Here is a 27212-nt window from a genome sequence, read left to right as displayed (position 1 = left end):
AAATTTATATTGGTTTCCTGGCATAGGGACTAAGACAGTTAAAGAAACATCTAGACTTTATTAGTAATTCTTACAAAGGTAATTTAATAGTAGGAGGAGAATTTATTTGTATATTGAACAATTCTGAGACCACAAATCTAAGAAATCTTCGTCTTGTTCCCATAGCAAAAATATTTAAACAATGGAGTGAAACCCTTAATTTAATCGACACTTTTACTTTCAAAGAAGATAATTCACTATTATTCTCACATCAAGATTTTAGATTTAGAATACAAACTAGAATTGATAAACTATTTATCTCACAGGAGTTGAACACTAAAATAATAACATTTTCAATAATCCCTTGCCCTTTATCTGATCATAATTCTCTCATTTTAAAACTTCAAACAGATTTAAAAAAACTAACCCACAAAACAAGAATACCAGCTTATATCACAAAATTAAAAGAATTTAAACCTTGGCTAGAATCAGAACTACACTTTTTTATACTAATTACTCTAAAGAGATAAACATAGTTATGATATGGGATGCTTTTAAAGCTTATATATATGGCAAAACTGTTACATGGTTTAAAAATAAATCAAAAGAATGGGAATCAGAACTACATAATATACAAAAAACAGCTAATAAAGGCAAAAAAACAAGGATCTAACACCTATGTCTAATAATAAAATGATAACTGATGAACTAAATAAAAAATATAATGAAATCTTAACCCACAAGACTAATTTGGCTTTAGAAAAATTAAAATTAAATGCATATACCACATCTCCTAGACATCTTCATAACCTAGCTCTAAGAGCTAAAAAACAATCTAAAATAAATAACATAATTAACATTCTTCATGAGGGTAAAAATAATAGAAATGTTTCAGACATAACTGATATATTTGACACCTTCAAGTATCACTATACAAAACACTTTGGAATTATAAATTCTCACAGCAATATTTCAAATTTAGATCTAATTTCTAATATTAAGAAAATCCCAGAAACATTAAAACTAGAATTACAGAAACCAATCTCACACAATGATATTACAGAAAATATTAAGAAAAGCAAAAGTAATAAAGGTCCAGGAATCGATGGTATTATAATTGAACTATATAAAATGTTTCCAACTTCCATAATCTCACTATTTCATGAAACTTTACTCGAAATCCAAACACATAATTCAATTCCACCTTCTTGGCGTTACTCCTTAATCACACCCATCATAAAAAAGAATAAAGACTCTACATTATGTAGTTCCTATAGACCTATTTCTCTTCTCAATAATGATTCTAAAATATTTATGTCAATCCTTGTCAGCAGAATCAAAAAAAAAACATACCCCATATTATAAATGAAGATCAAACTGGTTTTATTCATAACAGGCAAACTAATGATAATATTCAAAGAATCCTAACTATAATTGACATCTTAAATAGAAATAATCAGGAAGCACTATTAATTGCCATTGATATAGAAAAAGCATTTGACGCTTTAAAATGTGACTATTTATTTAAAATATTAGACCTCTATGAATTTCCTCACACATTCATTTCACCGATAAAAAAAAATCTATAAAATAACCTAGCATATGTAAAACTTGGCCCTTTCACCTCTGAGTCAATTGTTATTACAAAAGGTACAAAACAAGGATGTCCCCTTTCCCCACTTTTATTTGCTCTAGCAATTGAACCTTTTGCTCCTTCAATCCAATTAAACCCTATAATAAAAGGTATTGATATATATGGACAATATAATTCTAAAATTATGCTTTTCGCAGATGATGTACTTCTCACATTGACATATTCAAAGGAATCCTTAGAGGAATTGAATGTTCAGGTAGAAAAATTTTACTCAGTCTCAGGTCTATATTTTAATAAAGCTAAATCCAATTACCTAGTGTTGAACAAAAAGAATAAAATCTTAGTAGATGAAATTCACATAATTGGTAAACAAGTACCCACTCTAAATTACTTCGGTATTATTTTATGCAATAACATAAAAGAAATACTAAATATTAACTATTACAATATCATAAATTTCCTAAATATTTATATCATAAAATGGAATAAAATTAATCTGCACTTTGAAGACAGGCTACAATTAAAAAAATTATATTATTACTGAAAATTCTCTACATAGCACAAGCTATTCCCAGGATTCCAGACAAACTTATACTAAAAAAATAAACTCATGTTTATTAAAATTCCTTTGGTATCCTAATAAAAACAGAATAGCTATCTCACATCATATAAGACCCTGGAAACAAGGAGGAATTAATTTTCCAGATGTAGAAACTTACATTAGAGCTTCTATCTTAAGGATTGTCATCAATTTGATAGATCCTAGTTACTCCTCCAATTGGAAAAAAATACTTACTATTATTCTTTTGAATGAAGATTCTTTGATAAAAAGTGCTATGTTAGATGGATATTATAATATACCTTGGCATATTTTATGTATATGCATCCAATATAACAGAACAAAACTAATTTGACTTTTATAAATTAGATCATTAACATATTTAAAAATGTATTATGTCCAATCCAGACTTAAATATTTGGATGAATACTCCAACTCCTTTTAGCTCTACAAAGGGTTTTCTAAACAAAATACATAGAAATGTTTACATTTTATGGGAAACTAAAAATTTTATTTGTTGGCACCACTGTAATAAATATTTAAAACCAATGGATAGTCAACTAATAGCCAATACTTATAATTTATCCTCTCCTGACTGGTTATTATTTCAAAATATAACACTTTATATGTCTGATTTGTGTAGAACAATTAGTAGTTCTCCTTTTAAAGATATGCCAAACTTCATAAAATGTATATATGAAATCATATATGATTAACTCAATTGGAAAAACACAATTTCAAATATATATAAATTATTAATAAATTATAAAGTTAAACCTAAGCAAAATTATTGGAATTTTATTACTAAAGGGCACTCTATCAATCTAACTCCAGAAAACAAAACTAATCTTTTGTACTCTGTTTAACATCTAACACTCAATTCTGGAGAATATATACTTGGAAATTTCTGCACAGATCATTCTATACACCTAAAATACTAAGCAAATTTACTTCTTCTTATAGCATAATTTGTTGGAGATGTTTGCAAACTTGTAAAGCAGACTGGATACGCATTTTCTATTATTGGATTAAACTTAAAAAATATTGGGATGACATTAGAAATTTTCTGCAAGCTTTATATTCAGACAATTTTGTATTAACAAAATCTTTAATCTTCCTGAATGTTACTGAAAAACTACAAATGAATAGGAAAGATTCATATTTGTTATGGACTATTCTAGCAGTGGCTAGGAAATGTATTTCTAGGAAATGGCTTTCCAAATCTGAACCAACGTTCGAAGAATTTTTGAACCTTCTAAATGAAACAGCATCGATGGAAGTAAAAGTAAAAGAGTCAAGAATTATTCCTAAGAAATGGAACAACAATCCATGGAAGAAGGTATCTCATCTTATCGAAACTTTGAGAATGGATTCAGTCTCTTCTTGAAAGCTTGGTATCTAGAAGTTGAAAGATAAACTTATATCTAAAATATCTGCATATTTGACTCAGATTGGTTTAATATATAAATTATACTCAGGCCATTGTATATAATGTAAATGTTCAGTTAATCTTGTTATTTACATCATGATTTTTCTTTTGGATAATTTACAAGCAGTCTTGTTACAACTTCAAAAAAATCAATAAAATCTTATAAGTAAAAAAAGAGGGATGTGGAAATTACTGGACAAAATTTGTAAAGGAGCCAAGGTACTTGAGAGCAAATAACTAGAGATGGAAAGGTAAAAGAATGGGATGAGGCCAAAAAGACATCTGAACTGCAGACTAACAGCTACCTTCCTTAACAGGGTTTGATATCAGAGTACACAAGGGGATAGGGGAGTCCTAAGTGAATCATCTGCTGCTCTGGAAGAGTTCTTACTTGAATTTAGAAAAGCTGCTCTTAAACATGGACAATTAGTAGAACATATACAATACTGCACAATAACAATAAGAATCAATCAGAGGAGATTAGAATATATTGAAAAGAGAGATCGGATAAGGAATTTACAAGGGAAACATGGGAGGACATATGTGTGGCTCCCAAGTGGGCAACAAAATGTAGTTTTTGTATCTTTCGGCTTTTCCCGGTTAGGGGTCGCCACAGCGGAACTCCGGTCCGCTGATTGGCAGTAGATTTTTATGTACCGAGTTGCCAGCCCTGACGTACAACCTTCAACGAAGGTACGCCCATTCAAGCATGTCTCCACACAGAAGACACTTTAGCTGAGAATCGAACAGGACAACGTCTTACTGTGAGGCGACAACGCTACCGCAGCACCACCACCGCAGCATGGGCAACAAAATGTAGAAAGTTTAGAATTTGTGCTTGGAAGTGTTTGCATCAGTATTTATACCCCAAGCAGACTCCAGATATTTTCCCTCAGGTAGATGGCAGATGTTGGCAGTATAATTGAGAATAAAGAGGTGACTGGGAACATATGTTTTGGGAGTGTAATGAGCTGGCAGATTATAAAAATGTCCTACAGAGTACTCTGCCAGAAATATTGGGTGAGCAAATGAGAGCAACTATGCTTGGACACAGGATCTGAATTGCACAGACCTTGTAAGGTAAATTTAATTCTGGTGGCTAACAAAAAAGAAATTAGTAGAAAACAGTAATCAAATTCTAAACCAAATACTGAATATTGTAACAGCAACAAAAAAACTGGAAGTGGGATCTTTAGAAACGGGAAGAAGCAAATAACAGAAATAAATGGAAATTGTGGTAACAGCACATGCAGAATAATGTTCTGTAGGAGTGAGGTATAAGGGAAGGCAGGAAATGAGCAATTTATGTGATGCTGGACTGATGACAGTTACAAAAAGGAACATATGTGATACATGATGTATATAAACAGGAAATATGTTAATACAGCTTTCTTTCTTTTATATTAACTTGTTTGCCTATGTCTTAAGTGATAATTTAATAAAGGTGTTAAAAAAACACTCCTCGTAATTCAGCAATGAGGAAAAAGCACTGTTTGTTAGTAAGCATATTAATCATGAAGCAGGCTAAACTATAAAAGGTTGGTTAATAATAATAACTAGTAGATAAACATTTTTATTACATCTGTGTTTTTCCACATTCTTGAATTATTTTTAATAATTATTGTGTTAATTACATTTGAAAGAATGTCAGTACACAGTCTTATGTATGTATTTAAAAGCTGTTTTTTTTAATTCTGTTGTCTCAAAATTTACTAAATTTTAGCTCCTTGCCGTATTTTGGTAATGATACATTTGATTTTTTTGTTTAGGTTCTGCTGTGTTGGGGATTATTTTTGTGGTTGGCTAATATAAAACAATTGAAAGTAATGAGTAACCTTAACATCTACTGTCTTTATCTTGCCTTAAAAAAAAAAAAACATGACCTCTCAAAGATAATTAATAGTCTTATTCACTCGATGAAAACAGGACTATTATTAACTGCCTTCTTACCTCTTCTCCAAATAAAATCTCCTTGGAATGCTTCCAGATTATTAATGTGATCATCTCCCTCTGTCTTTGCCAAATGACAGCAAACAAATACCCAAAGAAATCATCACCTTAGCACGGTTAATAATGACTTAGGTGTCAACATACATAGTCTTATATCCAACTTAAAGCACTGTAACTGGAAGTATCCAAAACATCTCCCACTTGATCTAGCAGTCTCTGAATTTAGCTGTACCTTCATAAACATCCTAAAAGAACTCATCCCCCCCAGAACAAAATGCGTCAAACTAAGTCAACCTCATAGGCAACTAAGAGCAGCAGACAATTTATAAACACTTCAGGAAATGTGCCAGATACCAAGCTAAAGGAGATAAAACAGTTATTCCTCAAATCTTCAGGGCACAACCACCAATCCTAAAATCACTCTGGGCTTCAATTAATCAATTCCTTCACTCCAGCTGTTCTTCCATTCCTTCATTAACAGTAACAGAAATCAATGTTTCCCTTCCCACCCTATTCAACTTACATTTCATCAAGTCAGTATCCTGTCTTCTTAATAATGCAACCTTCTGGTTTACAAATCCTATTCCAACTCAAAACCTACCTTACCGTTTCACACTAACAGTACTCTAAACATCAGCCATTAAAAAGATACCTTCTTAAACTTAAACTTACCACTGTAGCACCAGACAACCTATTCAATGAATATCTGAAATTTGCAACAGGTGCCATAGATTATTCCGTCACTGTCTTAATAAGTCTCTCAATCACTGAATCCAATGACCCACTTCTCTTGAAGAAATCTTACATTTTCTCTACACAAAGGTAAGTCAACCAGACTCAAAAACTATTGTCTTATTGCTACATTATCTCCATTATCCAAATTGCTACTAAAATATACATATCCAGCTCCTCTCACATATCAGACAACACTTTCAATGTCCTTCTCAACATGCTTTCTGCCACATTATAGTGTCACCACTGCCTCTTCCCCTTCACTATTAGCTCACATAAAAATGCCAGTGACATAATATCTACCCACTTTCTGTCTCTGTCAAAAGCCTTCAAGACCATCTCTTACAAAAGTCCAGCAACCTAGGACTCACAAACCCATCCATAGACTGTTTCCATAGCCATCTAACCATGATCTCACTCTGCACAATAGTAACAGGAATTATTATCTTTCCTTCCTGTATGTTTTGGTGTCCCCAAGGATCCCTCCATGGCCTTATACTATTTATTTATTTTATTTATTTATTTGCAGTTGGTTTACCAGGATTGTCCATTGGGCCAAGATGAACCCGTTTTCAATGGAGTCCTGGGGAGAAAAGCTCCAGTAACAAGTTACAATATGTTATACATTATAATTACAATATTTACAAGTGACATAACAAGTAATGTAGTTCCAGAAACCAGGTTGAATAGGTTTTTGGTTAAGATAAAAAATTTACAAGTGATACAATTTAGTGTATGAGAACAGTTCTAGTATCCGATTACAAATAGGTTTTAGTTTGAATACAATTATTTCAACTGTTTAATATAGTATTCAGAGGATTATTAGTTTTTATGAAACTTTAAAACATGAGACACAAAGGTACAGTTTAGAGAGGATGTATAGTTAGTATGAGCAGAGAAAGATTGTGGTAGGAGAGGTAGAACGGAAGTGGCCAGAGAGGTGGAGAATAAGTTTGTTGGTGTAAATTATGTTGGATGAGAACAGGAGCATTCCCACTTGGATAATAGGTAAGGGTGAAGAGATATTTTGAATGTAGAGTGATTGGAGATGGTACGAATGAGTGGTGGAAGAGAGTTCCAGAGACGAGCTAGACCACAGGATAGGAGATTTTTTCCAGAGGGACGACTTGGTTTGTATAATTCTATTAGATTTTGGTTGTTAGATCTTAGTGTTCTATTAGGTAGGTAGGTGCATTTTAAAGGCAGAGGATAGGGATGGACACAGTAAGGGGTTGAAAATGAGTTTATGTGCAAGAGTTAGTTGAGTGTAGGTGAGATGATTGGATAGTTCTAGCCATTTTAGTTTGTGGAGGGAAGCGCAGTGGTGACTAGATGACTTGTGGCTAGTAGCGAATTTAGCTATTTTGTTGTAGCATGTGGAAAGTTGAGTTTTAAGGGAAGATTGAAGGTTAGTTAAGAGTGCAGCTCCATAGAGAAGGGAGGGGATAAGAAATGAGGTAGCGAAAGTGATTTTAGTGGATGGTGTGAGATAGCGATTATGTCTGTAGAGCATGCCTAATTTTTGATGTTTTTTTTTGATATTTAGTTGTAGGTGGGAGTTGAATTTAAGCTTGTTATCAATTTGTACCCCAAGTAATTTGGTCTCAGATACCAATTCCAAAGATGTGTTGTTATGACTAGTGATAGAAAAAGTGTTAGAATTGACAGAGGTGTTTTTGGAGGGAGTGAATATCATTAATTTGGTTTTGGAGGCATTTAGTGCAAGGTGATTTTGATTCATCCATTGTTCTGTGATAGAGAATGTGTCTTGTGTTAGCTTTTGTAGCATAGGAAGGGATGTTGCAGAGCAGATAATAGTAGAATTGTCTGCATACTGAATGATATTTGAGAAAGGGATAGAGTTACGGAAGTCATTTATGAATATATTGAAGAGGAGAGAACCTAATATGGAGCCTTGGGGAACTCCTGTTGGGGTAGTAAGGAAAGAGGAGGTAGCCTTTTTCCATTTGACAGACTGATATCTATTTGATAAGTAACTGGAGAACCAATTTAAAGAGGAGGAAGATAGGTTGAGCTGAGAGAGTTTAGTTAGAAGAAGTTTGTGAGAGATAGTATCAAAGGCTTTAGAGAGGTCAAGTAGAAGGGTAGAGACAATGTGTCCAAACATCTTTATCAATGATTTTTCTTAGCCAGTTAGTGCTACAATTATACTATATGCTGGCAACTCTACTTTTAGCTACTCTGATCATAATCTTGGCATTCTGCAAAAAATAACACAGGAATCCCTTACTTCAAAAGAAACTTAGCTTTCCAAATCACAGCTGTTCCTGACCAGTTACTTCTTTTCAGAACAAAACAATTGGAAGCCCAAAGAACTACCTCTGACCTTACTAAAACTGGGCTAGTGCAGCACAAAAAAATATTCCCTGGAAAGTACACACACAAAAAATTCTTATATTTGACTACCACATTCAATACATAGTTAAAAAAACACATCAGAAGCTAAGCTAAGTTTCATGTATAGAGTATAAATTTACCTGACCGATTCTGTGTGGAAACATATAGCTTCTACTCACCTTCTGCCTACACTTATCATGACTACTCCCATGTTTATCAGCCTACAGTCCACTCAGCTATGTAAGCTGGAACAACACTATTACAAAGTACCTACATTTGGTGACAATCACCTCCATATACACATCACTCTATGGTCACAAAGAACTAAAATGGCTCAAACTATCCCATTACCTTATATACTACCAACTCATCATCCAACACCTCATCAATAATCTAAAATACTCTCCTGACCTTTCTAACATTATCCACCTATGTAATCCTTTCACACCCTCAAGCTCTAAAAATAAACTCCTGTTACTATCATCAAAATCTAACAGTACCATAGGTAACTCAATCTACTCCAAAAAATCTTGAAAAATATCCACTTTATGTTAAACAAAGCACACACCTTAAAAACAAGACTAAACTCCTACTTGATAAACTTATGGATCTGCTTCTACTCTTCCCCTAGATAAGTGACCACTCAATGTTAAACCAATTCTAAAGAAGGCCACACCTTTGCCTCTCCTCAGGATGTGTCCATATAATTTAATTTCACTTCTACTCACCTTCACCCCTTCTCATCTTTACTTTTTTCACTTTAAATGAACTTCTCAACCTGCAAAATCAGTACTGTAAGTATTATTTTATTTATTTCTTTCCTCATATCTTTCAATCTCTCTTATTTTCCTTTATCTCTCTTACTACTTTCTCCATCCCACCTTTATCCTTTAAAGTCTTTTTCTATCCTTACTTTCTTTCCCCCAACTCTTTACTGATTATGCAAACCGAAAATTTCATTGCTATAGGTGTCTCTCTCACCCTTTGAGTCTCAGCTGCTCAAGGAATTGACTAAAACTTAAAGTATCCCAAATAATTCTTTCATCTATTTGCTTAACAGGATTTGATTTTTTTCTCAGATGACTTGTTTGCATGTCAGATTGTAGTTTTGTAAACTGTGACATATTTACCTATTTTTCATGAGCTACATAATTAATGTTCTTTTGGTGTCTTATGTGGTACTTATTTCTACTGTATCTGTCACTGACAACTTTGTTTAACTTATGACCCTTTATTTGCACAAGTGCTCCATTGTATAACCTATAAAGGATAATTATACCCAGTCAAACTTTCCTAGTAAACAACTGCAATCACTAATTAACTATCTAACTAACTAAATGCATATAAACTCCCCAACCATTTGGTGGTTCTTACATTATATATATATTTGTTTAAACAATTAAGACTGTGAAAAAAAAAGATATGTGCTCATACATGACATGATATGGATCCAGAAAATGAAAAATACCACCTTGTCAGTTGTATGTATTAATAGTCTTGCCTTCCCCAAAAATTTGTTTATGACATAGGAAATGAAGTAAATGTATCTGGATATGGAGATATATCTAAACTAGCAAAATCAATAAAAAATGAATGGCTTATTTTAGTAACTCTGCTTAGGGAAAGAGTGCCTGTGTATTATTAAATTCCAAACTGAAGAGTCCTTTGCTTCATAAAGATGGGTAATGCCGGACAATGCATTTAATTTAATCACTTGCTAGTATAATATTGTTAACAGCACACACATGATAATAAATATTTAATACTGCTTTATTTAAAAAAAACATAAATGCTTAATATTTTAGAGACTATGTAGTCTGATGTTTTTGCTACAAATACTAGAAGACCACTGCCTCAAAGCCAGGTACTCAAATGTCTTGTAGCTTCTCTAGGCTGCCCCTCACTTGTAAGTTTGAACACAACTTTGTGCATGTAGTTGCCACACTTTACCCAAACAGATTATAGGAGTTCAAGTGAGGTAATACTGCAGCTGTGAGGAGGGATCTGGAGGGGGTGGGATTGAAGATGAGGGCAGTGATCATGAAGAGGATTTATGTTTAGGGAGTGGAGTGGGAGTTTTTAAGGAGTGAGAATGGAGTTTTACATTTAGTGAGTGTGAGGGAACTTTCAGGATTAGCAAACAGGAGGAATGTTATTGAGCTATGGATTGATTAAGGAATTTATGTTTCGATAGGAGGGTGGAATTTTAGGTTTAAGGGGTGTTTGGGGACTTTAGGGTTAAGGAGGGGTAGTGGAGTTTTAGTGCAAAGGAACAAGGACCTAGGGTTTTGCAGTCTTTTCGGGCCAGTACTGGGAGGGTTATATAGTTTTAGGGGACTGGACTAGTGGAAGTTAGATTCCTTGTTTTTTTTCAGCAAATGGTGACAAATGTGACACAAACCACTAACATGTGAGCACTTTTAGTAGACTGTGCAGCTAATTTCCATGGATAAAATAAAATAAACAAATCTAGATCAATGACCACTCTGACTTAAAAAAAAATGGTATCTTTATTTCCCTTTCCCTTCAAATGAATTTAAAGAATGTTTAAATTAAATGACAATAAACCAAGGAAAGGCATTGTACTATGCTTTATGGGTCAGCTGATGCAAGCTCTGACTTTCTTAATGTTTAAATAATGCAATGCATGCTTTATATCTGATGCCTTTTAGAAATTGCTTAACATGACAAAACATTACATATGATGGCTTATATTAGGAAATGTAAGTTTTCCCTCATGCGGAACCTATTAGCTTGTAATTAATTTATTTCAAGAACTGTAGGATGACTATATCAAGAAGGAATAATGAAAAGATTTAGGCATCACCAGATTACAGTGTATTGCAATGAAATCCGACATCAAAATATACAGCAAATGTGCTGAAAGTGCATAGGTATGAAAAATACAACGACAAGAAAATGCACATTATGCTTTACTAAGGGAAATCAATTCTAGATGTGAAATAAAGTGGAACCAGCTGCAAGGAGCCTCCTATCAACTACAATAAACTATTAAGAAGGTAATCGTTTCAGCAGCTATGCCCAGAGGTGATCAATAGCAGCTGTAGCCATCGGATGCAGCATATCATGAACATTATATGAATACTAGAGCTTAGATGACTTGCAATTATGTAAATAATACAGAGAAAAAGTCAGATGAGATTTAAAATATTACGAAAACAATCGAATTTTACAAGTCTTTGACTACAATTTACAGCATGTGTTACAGCTGCCAAACATATGTAAAGTTACTTTATCATTTCAGTCACACAACAGATATATATATTCTGTCATCTGAAAGCAGACTCTGGTATGTTATTGGGTGGCCCTACATGTTCTTGTTAGAAAACTCAACAAAATGAATGATAATTCCAATAAATATATGTATGTGTATAAGGAGTGTATGTGCATATGTGGGGGAAGGAGAGATGTCACAAGTAATTCATCAAATAATGAAAAGGAGAGGATAAAAAAAACATACTCCTAGACAGATGAAATGAATTCCTTCAATAAAGCATATACATTACCTTGTAATGATTAATAACATACCATACTGTTCTCCTTTCTTATAAACAAAAGCTGAGGTATTTCAGTTTTCATGCAACTATTCCCCACTAAATCACAACATATGACCTGCTACCCCTTTGACAGTGATCAAGTGAAAGAAATACTGCACATAGTAATGTCTCTCAGAATATTTTACACAAAGATCTAAAACAATCACACAGTCGCACAGAAACACATATGCACAAATATACAGATGCAACCACACACTCATAGACAAAAGCAAACATACTCTGCTTCAGCAAGCTATGTCTGTCATCCCTTAGCTGTCAACAAAGTGGTGATTTGTTTTCACATACAGAATGGGCCATCTGGTATCTATCTGGAGATCTGTCCAGTGAATCTAAGTTTGCATCGGAGCAGAAAAACTTTCCCCTCTTAGACAAAGTTATAAAAGATCTCTCCCAAGAGCGCAATGGCTGGTATATGTTTTTCCTAGTAATGCTTAGCTTTTATACCTATATGCAATTCTCAATATATGAAATCATTACCATATACCAGGAAGCCTATTTCATATTTATACAGAGAATCTTATTTTGCTTGTCTAGAAAATGCACCTTCTGTATTGTTACATTGGGATGTAGGCAATGTTTCAGGTAACTGTTAGTACTATATTCTTAATATTGAAAACAGCATTCACATTATTGCTGTTTGTTTCCAGTTATTCAGCAGAAGATGCTGTGAAATGTGTGGTCATTAAAATATAACATAGATCTTTGTCTCAGCCACACAATAGGTGTATGATTTTATTGAAGGCAATTGGCTTATTCAGTCAGAGCCAAACTTCATCAGATTGTTTGATATGATGAAGTCATATCCAACAGATTCCTTCATTATGGTCTAGCACCCCATCTCTGTAATGGAGAGAGGCAGACAGTAAGTAAAATAATACCTACCTAACATAGCCCCCCCCCCCCAAAGACTCAAAGCCCTTTTGCAACTCCAAACTAACATACCCTTCCTAACAGATACCCAAGATACATAGGGGCATAATTGGGTTGGCATGCACTGCTAGGCTTATAAAGGTTTTGGTGGTTGTTAGCCTAGTATAAACCTACTCATTTATGGATGCATTATAACAAAATTCATAAGCCTGTTTCTTTCTCCTTTTAAATAAGCAGGTATCAATCATCATCAATCCCTTTTTCACATTATTATGTGGGGAGAGCCAGTCTGAGGGAAGGTCAGTCAGTCAGAACAATGAGATTTATGGTGAAGGGTACATATCAGCTGTTATAACTAGTAATAACAGTGCAAGAGTGTAGGAGTGATATGAAAAGCAACAATATACTTGTGGTTCATGTGGCAAAGTCCTCAATTTGACATTTTGGCCAGTGCCAGTGCAGAACTGTGTAAAGACTGGAAGATGGCAAGACTGTTAACATATAGTATGTTTTACTGTTTAACAGCATTCTTTTAGAAGGATGCATGAAATATTTATTTGTATTTACTTGTTAACCAGATTGGTCAGTGGGTACAAGACATTATCCAGCTCATATTGTTAAAAGCACACACACAGAAAAATAAATAAATATATATATATATATATATATATATATATATATATATATATATATATATATATATATATATAGATATATATATATATATAGATATATATATATATATGTGTGTGTGTGTGTGTGCATATATATATATATATATATATATATATATATATATATGTATGTATATATATATATATATATATATATATATATATATATATATATAAAATATATATTATATGTATGCATTTATGTACAAATACACATATATGGATAGACAGATACATAGCTATATAGATATACTCACACATGCATACACTTCACATGACTGAGCAAGACAGTTCTCTGACAAAATTAGGAAATTGTGCTAGGCTTCCTAGTGGACTCCATGCAAATGAACATTTTATATATTGGTCCCTATCTATACATCAAGCACTCAGATGAGCAAATATTAGAAGTGCAAACGCAGAAACTTTAAAACCCAGAAGCTTAAACGGAATGGACCTTCACTGTACAGATTCAGGGAAGATTTATGATAGGGGGTTTGCTCCCTTCTCCATTGTTATGTGATCTCGGACTTGGCGTATATATATATATATATATATATATATATATATATATATATATATATATATATATATATATATATTCGGCTGTTCCCATTAGGGATCGCCACAGTGGATCACCTGTTTCCATTTCTTCCTGTCCTCTGCATCTTGCTCTGTCACACCAACCACCTGCATGTCCTCTCTCACCACATCCATAAACCTTATCTTAGGCCTTCCTCTTTTCCTGCTACCTGGTAGCTTCATCCTTAGCATCTTTTTCCAATATACTCAGCTTCCCTCCTCAGCACATGTCCAAACCAATGTAATCTTGCCTCTCTGGCTTTGTCTCCAAATCTTCCAACCTGGGCTGACCCTCTAATATACTTATTCCTAATCCTGTCCACCCTCGTCACACCCAGTGCAAATTTTAACATCTTTAATTCTGCCACATCCAGCTCAAACTCCTGCCTTTTTGTCAATGCCACTGAATCCAACCCATATAACATAGCTGGTCTTACTACCCTCTTGTAGACCTTCCCTTTCACTCTTACAGGTACTCGTCTGTCACAAATCACTCCTGACACTCTTCTCCACCCACTCCATCCTGCCTGTACTCTCTTCTTCACCTCTCTTCCACACTCACTGTTACTCTGAACTTATTGACCCCAAGTATTTAAACTCATCCACCTTTGCCACCTCTACTCTTGCATCCTCACCATTCCTCAATCCTTCCTCTCATTCACACACATATATTCTTAGTCCTGCTGACCTTCATTCCTCCTCTCTCTAGAGCATATCTCCATCTCTCCATGGTCTCCTCCACCTGTTCCTTACTCTCACTACAGATCACAATGTCATCTGCAAACATCATAGTCCTCAGGGACTACTGTCTGATCTTGTCTGTCAACCTGTCCATCAACAGTGCAAATAAGAAAGGGCTCAGAGCTGATCCTTGATGTAACCCCACCTCCACCTTAAACACATCCATCACTCCCACAGCAGACCTCATCGCTGTCACACTACCCTCGTACATATCCTGTACCACTCTTACATACTTCTCTGAAACTCCTGACTTCCTCATAAAATACCACAACTCCTCTCTAGGCACCCTGTCATATGCTTTCTCTAAGTCTACAAAAACACAATGCAACTCCTTCTGACATTCTCTGTACTTCTCCATCAACACTCTCAGAGCAAACATCGCAACTGTAGTGCTCTTTTCCGGCATGAAACCATACTGCTGATCACTAATCATCACATCCCTTCTTAAACTAGCTTCCACTACTCTTTCCCATAATTTCATGCTGTGACAGATCAATTTAATCCTTTTGTAGTTACTACAGCTCTGCACATCACCCTTATTCTTAAAAATCGGTACCAAAACACTTTTTCTCCATTCCTCAGGCATCCTCTCACTTTCCAAGATTTCATTAAATAATCTGGTTAAAAACTACACTGCCATTTCACCTAAACACCTCCATGCTTCCACAGGTATGTCATCTGGGCCAACAGCCTTTCCATTCTTCATCCTCTTCATAGCTATCCTTACTTCCTCCTTGCTAATCCATTGTACTTCATGATTCACTATCCCTACATCATCCAACCTTCTCTCCCTCTCATTCTCTTCATTCATCAACCCCTCAAAGTACTCTTTCCATCTCAACACACTCTCCTCACTTGAGAGTATGTTTCCCTCATTAGCCTTTATCACCTTTACCTGCTGCACATCTTTCCTAGCTTGATCCCTCTTGTCTAGCCAATCAGTACAGGTCCTTTTCTCCCTCCTTAGTGTCCAACCTTTCATACAACTCTTCATATGCCTTATCCTTAGCCTTCGCCACCTCTCTCTTTGCCATCCTGTCTACTTTCTTCATCTCTTTGACAATCCCACTTCTTCTTTGCCATACTCTCTCTGTATACTCTCCTGTACTTCCTCATTCCACCACCATGTCTCCTTGTCATCCTTCCTCTGTCCAGATGTCATACCAAGCACCTTTCTAGCCGTCTCCCTTACTAGCTCTGCTGTAGTTACCCAGCTATTTTGTAACTCTTCACTGCCACACACACACACACACATATATATATATATATATATATATATATATATATATATATATATGGATCTACTTCACATGACTGAAAACTCAAAATACTAAATTTAATTTGACTGAGACCACAATACCTAATTTTCAAAGTACTGAAAACTCATTTGTAAAGCTGAAAGCTAAATTTGACTGAGTCTCATTATACTGAAAGCTTACAATGATGAATTTTAAAGTACAGCTATATACATAATCCCCTGGATTCACTATCCTTCCATGCAGGACTAGCTTAATCCTGCAAGGAAGTGGCTGTTTAGGAGCAGGATGGCAGCGCGCCATGTGTATTAATGAAAGCAGGCTGCCTGAGCTCCTAAATGGACACGGAGTGTTTACAAGTGCAGGGGGCATGTCTGAGAGCAGAGCTCTGAGAATATACATGCCCCTGCAATGAAGAACAGCAAAGTATGAATAAGAATGAGTAAGACCGCTCATAGGTGTTCGCATACCCCCAGCAACATCCCCCCACGTTTACAAGAGCAATAGTTAAACATTAAATATAAAGACTTTTTTTTATGAAACAGATTAAATTTAACCATAGATGCGCAGGTTTGCCCATCACTTATCTAAAGTTAATGAAGCTTAAATGACACAAGAGGATAACAAGCAAGATATATGCAAATGAAGCAATACAGCAATAGTGTAGTGGGCAGAGCATTCGCCTTATGAGCAGTCATTCCTGGTTCGAGTCACACTCCTGTACAATCCATTTTCCATGTCAAATCACTGTATGATCAATTTATTTTGTTGCATAACCTACGATAACATATATTTATAACATTTATATTTATAACATATATTTTTGAACTGGTGTACTGCATTAAATGCAGATGTGAGCTGTCATTGTCATAATGTTGCAAAGTCCACAGATAATCACAAGTGCCCCATACAGTATATGTACACAGGAATCAGGGATACAAATGGAAGGTAAAATGTGTAATGAATGATAACTCCATACAGTTTTCAAATCCACCACATTCCCAAGAACCATTAGACATTACTGTCTAAATTAGTGTGGTGGTAAGTGGGAGTAAGCAAATGTAAGCACAATTAAGCAGTAGTAAGTGGGAGTAAGCAGTGGTAAGTGGGTTTAAGCCTGTTTGCATGGGGGTAAGCAATGCACATACAGGTTAAGCAATATTGAAGCTAACTCTCTGTAAGCATGTTTAACCAGAGGTTAGCATTGCTTACCTTCACACAAACCCGTTTACAACTGCTTAAAAGTGCCTTAAGCACTCTGTATGCATTAGCCGCTGTTCTGGCCAGAAACAAAATAAACAGCCTTTGCAGGTCTTGAACCCAGGACCCTGTACTAAAGTCACAGTAGTTAACCACCAAGCCATCACAACAGTACATAAGATTGAGGTATCACCAAACAGATCCTCAGTATAAGAAATCTAAACTAAACATGTGAAAGGAATCTATATACAATTTTATGTTGTATAACCTACTACATAACATAAATATGTGAAATGGAGTACTGCATTAAGCCCAGATGTGAGGTGTCATTGTAATAAAGTGCTGAAATCCTCTAATAAACACAAGGACCCAATACAGTGCACGTACACATGAATCATGGATACCAAACACAAAAATGACATGTAATGAATAATAAATTGATGCCACAATGCAAATATAATGCAACTTCAGTATTAAGCAACGCTAAGCATTGTACAACCCAGCTTAGTAGGTGTAAGCAATGTGTAGGCCAGCTAACTCAGTCTGCCCATTGGAATACCCCTTTAAGCAATGCCAACCTTAGGTAAGCAAGTTTGCCTATAGCCTTTTCAAAACAGTCCAATCACGGCAAAGTGTGGGAAACCGCTCCTATTTAAGCCCAACCGGCAGGAATACATCTCATAACTGGTTATAGCTTCCCCTTGTAGGCACTATGTCTGGAATGGGAGAGGGTGTGCACTTTCAGATGCAGCGCTGAGGCATCCAGGAGTCCAGAGTCATGGCAGGACTCCTTGTGAAAGACCATGACATGAGACTGCTGCAGGGCCAGTACCAGGGTTCCCAATACAAACTGGAAGCATGCGACCATCTCGTCCATGACCTCACCAGTGCCACTGGTATACCCTGAACTGGTGAGCAGGTCAGGCATCACTATGCTGACCTGAAGTGGCATAAGGGGGAACTCTTGGATCAGTAGATCCAAAAGTGTAGGAGGACAGGGGAGGTCCCAGCCATGTGTATCAGTCCACTACCTGTTTAATAATTGCCAGCTCATGTATATTATGGATAGGTATGGCTAAATATTCCTCTTATGTCTTTCACAGCGGCAAGTGAGCGGGCTATGAACCAGGAGGCCCATGGATGTAGATTGGAGTGGTTGCAACATGAGGCAGGTTAGTAATACTCTTGCATGTACTGTCATAGGAAATAAATTTAAAAGTAGTAGTAAGTTAATTGCCTGTATAAAACTTGTATTGCTTAAGGCATATACTGCATACACCTGAGAATATGACATGAAGAGTCTCATATAGTTTGTATGTAAATAAAAGAATAATAGCCTGACTATAAAGGTCTAACTGCTGGAATGCATGTCTTTACTCTGGTATCATATGGTAATGTAGAGTTGCAACCACTTAATAGTACTGTTGTATTATGCACTGTTACCCACTCTGTGCTACATAAATAAAATGTGTAGGAATGTCTATACATGACTGGTGTAATTCCAAGAGGTCATATAGTACAACTGAGAGAGACTAAGAAAACAGTGAAAATACAGACAACAAAATCCAAATGGCACACTCAACTGAGATGTGAACTGTTGTATTTTTAGCACACACAGCCATGGTTCGAAACCTGGGAGTGGTAGTAGGCTGCATACAGAATCATACCCCACAACTGCACAGATATGTCCAGAATGTCCAGTAAACCAGCCCATATCTGCTGCCTTTTCCCCTGTCCCCCTGGGAAATCAGTGGGATGATACCAGACATTTAGGCAGCAAACAAGAAATACAACTGATTGTCATACATCTATAAGAACAAACCTGTCACTCTAGCAACTCCCCAAAATGTTATGAGAGTAATAACCCAAGTAAGTCCCATCTACACCCCCATGTTGTCAAGCTGTGTCCAGAGTGTGTACAGTAACAGAGTGAGATGTATGTGCATAATATTAATGTGGAATCTGATAATTTGTGTGGCAACATTCAGGTAGTGCTAACAAACATCTGTCAGATACAAATACTGTGCCTTGAAATAAAAGATTGATTCCCTGTTCTGGTACTGTTTACTCTGGTATTGTATGGCATTGTTAGTGTTGCAGTTGCTATGAATAATAAGGTATTACTCAACACTGTCATCCACAATGTGCTACATAATATAACTGTTTAGGAAATCTTGTATAAGAGTGTTGTAATACAAGGTCAGAATATAAAACCACAGGAGAATTATAAACAGAAATCAGATAAGAGATACACAGCAATATCTATATAGCACACACAACTCTGATGGACAGTGTTTTATTTTTAGCAGACACAGCTATGGTCCAAATCCTGGGAGTGGTACTAAGCTGTATGCAGAATCATACCTGTCAAAGGAAAAAACTTCAAAAACCAATACACGTAAGGTTCAGTTAAGGCACATTTAATAACTTGCTGCAAGCAGACAAAAACATGCAAATACAAGGATTTGTCTAACTACTAACAGGAAGTATGCTTATTCTTATACTGTTTTACAAGACATGGCCTTCTATGGCTGACATAATCAAACACAACTTTCAGTATTGTTCTACAGCAGATGTTACTCAGATTTTCTGCTGACATGACTAGATTTGTGAGAAACTTTTTGAGAAAAACAACCTGGCCTTGGTGGGCACTAATCCGTTTACAGGCTTCTATTGTACAGTGTTACATTTCAAGGTAGTTTTCTAACTCAAATGCAAGCAAATGCTGATTGAAGTTCATATTTGCAAGCAGGCTTTGTCCTAATTATCTATAGCTTCTACAGCTGTGTATTTTCTCACAGCACAAGCAGAACTTCTTGTCTAAGTTTCATACAAGTAGTATTGTTCTGTTCATTATTTTCCTAACATAAGCAGGAATCATCTGCTTCTCAGTAAATTTCCAAGGCACAAGCAAGATTTTAGCTAACAATACAAGGTCAGAAAGCATCTGCAGTTTGTACAGATTTATGCAGTATGAAATAGAATAAATGGGTTAACCCTTTTCAAGCTCTAAATGCACTAAGCATATTACTAATACACACATTAATACATATTTTTTCTGACATTTCCCCCCCATTAATACTTTTCTTCTACTTTCAAAATAAGCATAAACAGTTTGTTTTCTTCTCCTAACCCCTTCCCACTCAGGATTTGCAGTTAAGAGAGCCATTCAGTTTAAACTTATGAAAGCATTTTCAATCTTTTAACAGTTCTTCAAACTCAGTACTTTGATATAAGGTTTCAGAAACTGACATGCCTATAAAATCTTTAATCAGTCTTTTCATGCAGGGGATACCACAACAAACACATACTCCCAGTAGGAGCATTCCTACACAAATGGCAATCAGGATGTTCATTAGGATGGTACCCCACCCCCCCAAACCATTTCTGGAAAAAGTCAGTCAGTGGGTTTGGGCCTAGTTTGGTCATGGCCGACACTTGCTGAATTACCTCAAGATGATTGTCTATCTCGTGTTTATGGTCAGGAATATACAAACAGCATTCTTCTTTGATTAAAGCGCAAGTACCACCTCTCACCGCTAGGGTGAAGTCGAGAGCCATGCGGTTTTGAAGCACTACAGTTCTCATAGCATTCAGTTCATCAGTCACCAATTCGAGAGTGGAAAAAGTTGCATTACTCATTACTTCGGGAAGTTTCGACAGTTTTCTCAGCTCCCAGACTGATTTCACTGCTCCATATGCTGGTAATATGCCTACCCACGATATAACGCTATCACTCAAGTCCATATGTGTCAGTCTTTTGCCTATGGAATGATAGTCTTTCCAACGTGCATTGATTTGTCCCACTGGATTTACAGGTTTCTTGACAACCTCCCAGACATTTCGAATTTTTCCTCGAGGCAAAACTGCAGTGTGTCGTATGGCAGGAATCAGGTAACCCAAAAAACAACTGAAGGACCAATTCTCAGGTAACCATTTGTATGCCTTCCTGCCACACACAAAATAACAGTCCTCTACTTTTGTAGTAACCTTGCTATGAATATACACTTGCCCTGCATGAAACATTTTTCTATCAATTATAGACAGTTGTTTATAAAGAACAGAATTATGTTTTACTTCATCAATTGTTTTGTGCATCAATCCAAGAAATGAATCATAGTTTGTATTACAATAATGAACTACATTGTTACCTTTAGTGTAACATTTATAAGGAACAGTCACATTGCAATTGCTCCAACCCACCTGAACATATAAAAACACACAGTTCCCTTTTGTGGAACAGACAAGTGCAATGCTATTTTATCTTGTGATGTAATGGTTGAGGTATCATAAATCAAGTTCTCCCAGGTCTCATTGACCACTAGGGGGACTGTAGTCATTAATAACCCCCAGTATGCTGTCGGCAAAGCTGTGCAAATCCAGCAATTCAAAACATTGAAAGTCTCAGCATACACATATTTAATTGCCTGGTAAGTGTTAAAGTTTGGATGCCAGTCTATGAGTAACGCTTCACGTTTATTCAGTTCAGTCTGTGTGGCTGGGAAAAGGAAAGGCCACAACAAAAAGATTATTGTCACTAGTACAGTTAACAGGATGATTATGCAATACTTCTGAGGAAAGGGTTGTTCTGCATTCCTGTTTCTTCTGGACTCTTATCATTTTTACTCTTGGCATGTGACAAGATTTTTGTCCAGTTCAAAGTTTTTGAATAATTTACAGTGCGTCAGGTGGATCCAGGAGGCGCGCTCCACAATTTTGACTACAGTGGGTGTTGACAGAAGCACTTGATATGGACATTCCCACTTTGGTGACGCCCAGTTCTTTTTCTTTACTGTCTTCACCCAAATCCAGGTACCAGGGGGCACTGCCACTTCTGACGGTCTGGTTCATTCTTTATTGGAAACAGAATTTGACTGCAACAAATGTTTAGAATTTAACAGGTTTCGCATATACTCAGCTAATGTACTGTCAGCTTCCTGGTCTGCGGGCATGAGAGATTTCCACTGAGGTATATAATAAGCCCTTCCAAATAATTTTTCAAAAGGGTCCATCCTTTTGCATTCGGAACAGTTCTCATGCTCAACAGTGCCAGGGGCAGACAGTACACCCAATTTCTCTGTGTTTCTACTATTAACTTCCTTAGCTTATTCTTTAAAATCCCATTATGCATCTCTACTAGCCCTGCAGATTGTGGGTGATACGCACAATGATTTTTTAAAGAAATACCAAAATGTCTACTTAATTGTTGTATGGTCTGGTTTACGAAGTGTGTGCCATTGTCACTGTAGATCCTTTCCAGAATGCCAAATCTAGGGATGATTTCTTTAACAAGAACTTTGGCCACAGTTGCTGCGTCTGGATTTTTAGTCGGAAAGGCTTCCACCCATCTGGAAAACATATCTACAATGACAAGACAATACTTCTTATTTTCACATTTATTCAACTCTATAAAATCCATACAGATAGTATGAAATGGATATGGTGGTGTAGGGAAACTCCCTTGCTTGGGCTTTAACGCCCTTTGTGCATGATGTTTATTACAAACATGGCACATCGAGCAGAATGTTTTAGAGTAATTTAAGAATCCATATGTCGTGAACACTTGGTTCACCAGCTGTACCATCCCCCCTGTTGAGACATGGCACTGCCCATGGCTCAAAGCAGCTGCATATCTAAACAAATTAGATGGCAATATCGGTTTCCCTTCTTTAGAGATGTACAGCCCCTTTTCGAGAATTGCTCCTCGTTTTACCCATCTTTGTTTTTCAACTTGTGTAGTAAGTGTCTGCATTGTCTTTAACATTTCTAAGTCTAAAATCTCAGAGGGTTGTAATTCCTCATTCAAAAGAAATACTTCTGAAGCTGCCTGCTTTGCAGCTGTATCAGCTCTCATATTACCTTTTGAAATCCTGTCCTGTTGCTTGGTATGAGCTGTGCATTTACAAATAGCTACTTTCTGAGGTAACTGAATAGATTCTAAAATATCTAAGATAAACTGTGCATGATTGATTGGTTTGCCAGTAGATGTTATCATTCCTCGATTTTTCCACTGTTGTGCAAAAACATGTACAGTAGAAAAAGCGTACTGGCTGTCAGTAAAAATGTTCACACATTTACCCTGTGCTAAGGTACATGCCCGTGTCAAGGCAATCAATTCTGCTGCCTGTGCAGATAAATTGTGTGGTAAATATTTTGCTTCTATAATGTCAGTATCTGAAACTACTGCATATCCCACTAGGTTCTGTCCTGCAGGACCCCTTTTGCATGAACCATCCACATAGTATGTCACCTCAGCATCATCCAAGGGAACATCCGTAAGGTCTTTTCTAGGCAGTGTCTTTTGCTCAATCACCTGCAGGCAGCTGTGTGGTGTGCCATCTGCAGGGGTTGGGAGCATGGTAGAAGGGTTCAAAGTCATACATCGTTCAGTTGTCATATGAGGTTGGCTCAACAATATAGCCATACAGGAAAGATGCCTAGCAAGGGAAAGATATGCTAACTTCTCTTGCAGTAAAATAATTGCGACTGCATGAGGCACTCTCAATGTGAGAGGGTGGAACAAAACTACTGAGGCCGAAGCCTGTACTGCCATTGCAGCTGCAAATACTGCTTGTACACAGTGAGGTAAAGACCGAGCCACTAGGTCCAGTTGTGATGAATAATAAGCAATAGGGCGTTGCTTGTCCCCATCCTGCTGTGTTAACACTGATGTCATATAACCTTGCTTGCAATCTACAGTTTGGAAAAAACGTTTATGATAGTTTGGTAATCCCAAAACTAATGAGGACGCTATTAACTGTTTCAGTTTGCAGAAAGCAAATTCTGCTTCTGGTGTCCATTGTAACAAATCCTGTGCTGCCATAGGCTTTTTATAAATCAGGTTAGTCAGCAGTGCAGATTCCAAGGCATAGTTTGGAATCCAACTCCGACAAAAATTAGTTGTACCCAGGAAGGACATCTTTTCCTTCTTGGTAGTGGGTTTTGGTGCTTGCAAAATCGCTACTTTTCTGTCCTCATCTAATGTCCTACCTTCCTTGGATATTACATATCCTAGGTATTTAACTTGTTTTTTCCAAAGCTGCAGTTTATTTTTGTTTACTTTATGTCCTTCAGTGGCCAAAAATTGTAATAGCACTATGGTATCTTCTTTACAATCTTGCTGGGTGGGGGCCGCCAGCAGGATATCATCAACATAAAGTAAAATCTGGCTACCTCTTGGTGGGGTAAATCCCACTAAGTTGCTTGCCATTTCTTGTGAGAATATTGTTGAACTTTCACAATACCCCTGTGGTAGTCGCGTATATGTATACCTTTTCCCCTGAAATGTGAATGCAAACCAAATACTGGCTGTCAGGGTGTATCTGTATCGAAAAGAACGCATTGCTGATCTCTACCACAGAAAAATATTTCTGTTGAGGTTTTAAATCATTTAATGGGGTGTGTGGGTCTGGCACCGTAGGTGCCCTTGGTATTACTGCATCATTTACAGCTTGTAAATCTTGGACCATACGCCACTTTCCATTTGCTTTCTTAACAGGAAATAAGGGTGTGTTACATGGTGAATCAGGAGATTCCACCAGCACCCCTTCCTTAAGTAAAGCTGCTATAATAGGTTTGATTCCAACCTCTGCATCTTTTCTTAAGGGATACTGTCTTTTTTGTAGTCTAAATGCTGACTTTGGTGTAATAGTAACTGGTCCCGCTGTACGAATAAGTCCTACATCTGACTTTCCTGTTGACCAGAGAGTTTCTGGTATATTCTGTAAGGCATTCTCTTCCTCCTTCAATAGGAGTGCTAATCAGCTGTCCTTGCTAGACTGCAAGTGTACAGCTGGGTGGGTCTGAGTTATCCAATTCAGCTTCTGCATTTGTATTCCCTGTTCTGACAGTTCTAAGTCTGCCTGTTTCTCCCATCTCGTGACTTTTTCTCCTAAGTCTACCCATTTCACATTCTTGTCCCTAGTTAAGCTAACATGTGGTAATCGATTAGATTTATAAAGTGCAAAGAACTCCTGGGGCAATGAACAGCTGACTACACTGTTCCCTTCTGTGTCCCAGTACAGATTATGTAATATCAATCTGTTTGCATGATTTCTAAACAATTCTTGCTCGTATTCCTTATCAGGTCCTGGTGTGTTACAATAATACAGAGTACAGTGCAACAAATGTTGTTTATCTATGTCAAGGGAGGGGAACTTGCTGATGGCTACATTCATCAACTCTTCGGTTACTGCCCCTGGATCAGTCGTAACCAAGTCCTGGCTGTACCAATAAAACATTTTACCCTCCGTTTGCACTGCAAAGGTATCAATTTGTCGCTGTGCCTCCATACCCTGCATAGTCGGAACTACTGCTATACCAAATAGCTGCATAAGGTCTCTACCCAAGAGGTTTACTGGGCATTTTGCAGAAACAACAATTTTGCTTTTCTGGGTCAATCCTGAAACAGGATCAGTTATCACAATATTATGGGAGAGGGGCTCATGATACAGCTGTCCATTAGCTGTTTTCACTAATATGTAATCAGGTGACTCTGAGTTCTCTGGCAGTTTGGAGGGATGTATCAGGGTCCGTGATGCCCCTGAGTCACACAAGAATCTGACTTCCCTCCCTTCTACCAGGAGTGTAACTTCTGGTTTCGTGTCTGCTAAATAGAGCTCTAAGCTCAATAAAGCCAAATCCAATATTTCATTTTCTTCACTATCCATGACTTCCTGCACTTCCTCTATTTCTTCTGTCACATCCTCTACTCCCTCTATCACATTCTCACTTGTCCTTTCTCTGCTATCCCCTTCTAGTGATTCCTGACTATCATATAGTCAGTCCTCACCCTCCTTGTCTTCTGTGGTTGCTTTCTTGTTTTTCTTGCAATTCCTTGCCAAGTGTCCCTTTTTACCGCATTTAAAGCATTCACCCCTTTTCTTTCGCCCTTCAAAGTCCTCTGATCGTTGATCAGATTGTTCGTTTCCCTGGGCATTTCTCTTGCCCTTTTTCCCAGACTGTACTACATAAACTTCTGCTCCATCTTCTACAGAAAATACTTGGGCTTTCTTTTTCTTTTTGCTATTAAAATGCCTTTCGGCATGCCTAGCATATTCAAGTAATGACTGTAACCTGCTCGTACAGTGATCTACCATGTGCTTTGTAATAAAGCTGCTTATGGGTGCAATACTGCCTTTCAAAAATGCATTCTTTAACTGCTGCTCATATGGGGAATCGTGTGTCTGATCTTCAGGAACCTGCATTCCACAGTGGTTATTAAAACATTCTAATAGTCTGGCTTAATATCTGTCAACAGTCTCGCCTTCTTGTTGGATGCATTGATTAATGCAAGTACAGTCTGCCCTAGGCTTCCATTTCTCAGAGATTCGGTCTGTAAGACCTTTCACTCTGTTGTCTAATTCTGCGCTGCTATGTGGGAGGGGCCTGAGCACCACGTCACGAGGATTCCAGTTGCCACTAATCATGTGCCAATCTGGCCCCACAATTTGTCTGCCTACTTTTTCTACCTCTTCTCCATTTAAATTATAACTTAGCCTCATTCCTTGCAAATCTTCTAAGAACTTTGTAAAATTAACTTTTGGATGGGGAATTCCCTCAGTGGCTTTCCGGATGTCTTCCAGAGTCCATGGTCTATACACTAGAATAGTTGGGTCCTGACCTTCTTGTCCTGCCTGAGGATTAGGCACTTCTATAAGTGGGCATATTTCTTCTTCACTCATAGATTGTGAATTCCTACCCATTTGATATAA

Source organism: Protopterus annectens, chromosome 15.part0, assembly GCF_019279795.1.
Source record: "Protopterus annectens isolate FY-2018-M chromosome 15.part0, PAN1.0, whole genome shotgun sequence".
Lineage (NCBI taxonomy): Eukaryota > Metazoa > Chordata > Ceratodontiformes > Protopteridae > Protopterus > Protopterus annectens.
This window is presented reverse-complemented; position numbering follows the sequence as displayed.